A 2,608-nucleotide genomic window follows, 5' to 3' on the forward strand; every position below is an offset into this window, starting at 1 on the left:
ACCTTGAACATCAATTCCTTGAAACCCATCTTGTATTCCAAAATCTTCCTTATCATCACCAACCCACAATGTAAGCTTGGATTCACAAACATCAACTAAAGCGCCAACAGTATTTAGCAAAGGGCGTTCAAGAATGATTGGGACATTTGCATCCTCCTTCATATCCATAATCACAAAGTCAATTAGGAAAACAAACTTCCCAATTTTAACAAGGATGTCTTCTACAATTCCCCTTGGGTGCGTCACCGAGCGATTTGCCATGTGGATGGTCATCTTTGTAGCCTTCATTTTCTAAATATTCAGCTTTTGATAGAATGAAAATGGCATCAAATTTATGCTAGCCCCGGAATCAGCTAAAGCATAAGTCTTCAAATTATTTCCAAACTCACACGGAATAGTGAGGCATCCAGGGTCTCCCATCTTCTTAGGTATCTCTCCCAATACAGCTCTTGAGCTTTGCTCACTAAGAATGACCTTAGAATTTTTGTTTAGTTGCTGACGAGTGTTTACAAGATCTTGTAGGAACTTCGCGTATTCTGGAATTCTTGAAAGTGAATCAATAAAAGGGGTATTAATAGGAATACCCTTTATTTGCTGAATAAACTCCAGATGTTCCCTTTCCAGTGGACTGAGATGTGCTCGAGACGGAAATGGCAAAGGCGGTCGGTAAACCAGAACGGAATCTGGATTTTTCTGTTCAAACTGAGCCCACGTCGTGAGCATGGCGGGCTCACGACGTGAGTCTGGTAATTCAACAACATTTTCATTTTCGAGCTTCGTCTTCTTTGGTTTTGGTCCGGATGGCTTTGGCTCCACTTCTAGGGCTTCTAAAAACTCAGAGATTGCCTCTTCTTCAGTATCAATTGCCATAACATGGGATTGATTCTTCTTTTCAGGAATTTAAGGAAATAGCTTCTCATTCACCAAAGTTGTAAGTTGGCCAAGTTGAGCTTCAAGGTTATTGATGGAGGCTTGCTGATTTCTCAGTGAGTTTTGCTGGTCAACCATCATGGATTGATGATTTTTCATCAAGGTCTGCTGTTCCATCATCATTTTTCTTTGATCCTTCAATGCTGCATCAATATCATCATGTCTCTTCTCTGAAGCTTCCATGAAACGAACCAACATAGACTCTAAATCAACTTTCTTCTCAGCTGGTGGTTGCTCTTTTTGGTAAAAATCCCAGCCAATCTGTCTGAATTTCTCCTCCTTCTGTTTCTTGTACTCATCTTAAGGCAACCACTCCTTCTTTGGCTTCCTCCAATCATCATCATACTTGTCCCCACTCGAGTAGCAAACTTGAGCCCTTTTGTTCCCATACCCATCCAAGTTGCAATCTTTAGTCAAGTGTGGTCCATTACATCGTTCACACCCAACTTTAATTGCATGAATTGATTGGTCCATTTGTGTCAATCTCCGGTCCATAGTATTGAGCATTGCCATCATAGCAGCCATTTCTTCAGAATGTGCACCCCCACTACCTTTTGCTCCATCTTGTCTTGGGTTGTGGTACTCACGAGAGTGTCTTGCGAATTCTTCAACTAACTCCTTGACCTCCCTTGGATTCTTCTTTGTCAATGTCCCTTGAGAGTCAAGGAGTTGTCTTGTCATAACATTGACCCCATCGTAGAAAATAGACATCTCTTGTTGAACATTTAGATCATGTTGAGGGCAATTCCTTAATAACCCCTTGTAGCGCTCCCAAGCTTCGTATAATGACTCCCCCGGTTGTTGCTCAAAGTTGGCTATCGCCTTCTTGAGTTTAGCTATCTTGGAAGGTGGGCAAAACTGATCTAGAAATTTCTCACGCATTTGAGCCCAAGTAGTGATTGTTCCCGGAGGAAGTGCTTTCAACCAGTCATTTGCAGCTCCCTTATAAGTAACGGGAAGCATCCTTAATAAGACGGTATCTCTATTCACATTCGGAACATTAAAATAATCCGCAATGTCATTAACTTCATCTAGGTGCTTAAAAGCATCCTCATGATCTTTTCCATAGAATGGAATATCCTTCAGTGCAGTCAAGATATGTCCCTTCAGCTCGAATGTAGCAGTGGCAGGAATCGCGGGTTGTACTAAACCGGGACCAACATCGTCTCGAATTCGCTTCTTATAAGCTCCCATGGACATTTCTTCAATGTTTGCCATCTCGTCTCCTTGCTCGTCTTTGGGTTCACTTGTAAATAGTCCAAACTCGGTCTCAGATTCGTATTCAGATTCGTTTGGGATCGGTATTTGATCGATGCTCTCAACTTTGCTCTTGTCCTTTGAAGATGAACCTGACTCTCCTGTTTTCTTCCCCGACTTCTTTGAGAACACTGACTTGAGTTCTTTTAAGGGTGTCTTCTTTGGTGTTTGATCTTCTTTCACGTTCTTATCTTTCTTTTTGTGAAGGGCAGACTCTGGATCTTCAAGAGGTGGCACCAAAGGTGTGTTAGAGCCTCTGGTCATGAACTCCTACAAAATAAACAAAATAAAAACGTAAAACTGAACAAACACTAAATAAAAACTTCCTACTGATTGGCCACCACGACGTCGTAAAGGCTACCACCTCGTGTTGCCGCAGAAAGGCAAACAGAAAAGAAAAACGAAAAAAACGAGAAAATAC

At 41.7% G+C, this 2,608-nt stretch overlaps 1 non-coding gene across 1 annotated transcript; it reads left to right on the forward strand.

Annotated features, from left to right (window-relative positions):
• The first annotated feature begins 1,657 nt into the window (after positions 1 to 1,657).
• Positions 1,658 to 1,764, forward strand: LOC145122970 (small nucleolar RNA R71). The gene has a single exon (XR_013714852.1). It is a non-coding gene; the product is annotated as a small nucleolar RNA R71 (small nucleolar RNA).
• Positions 1,765 to 2,608: the final 844 nt, after the last annotated feature.

Source organism: Lactuca virosa, chromosome 6 (genome assembly GCF_052849685.1).
Source record: "Lactuca virosa cultivar CGN04683 chromosome 6, Lactuca_virosa_CGN04683_v6, whole genome shotgun sequence".
Classification (NCBI taxonomy): Eukaryota; Viridiplantae; Streptophyta; class Magnoliopsida; order Asterales; family Asteraceae; genus Lactuca; species Lactuca virosa.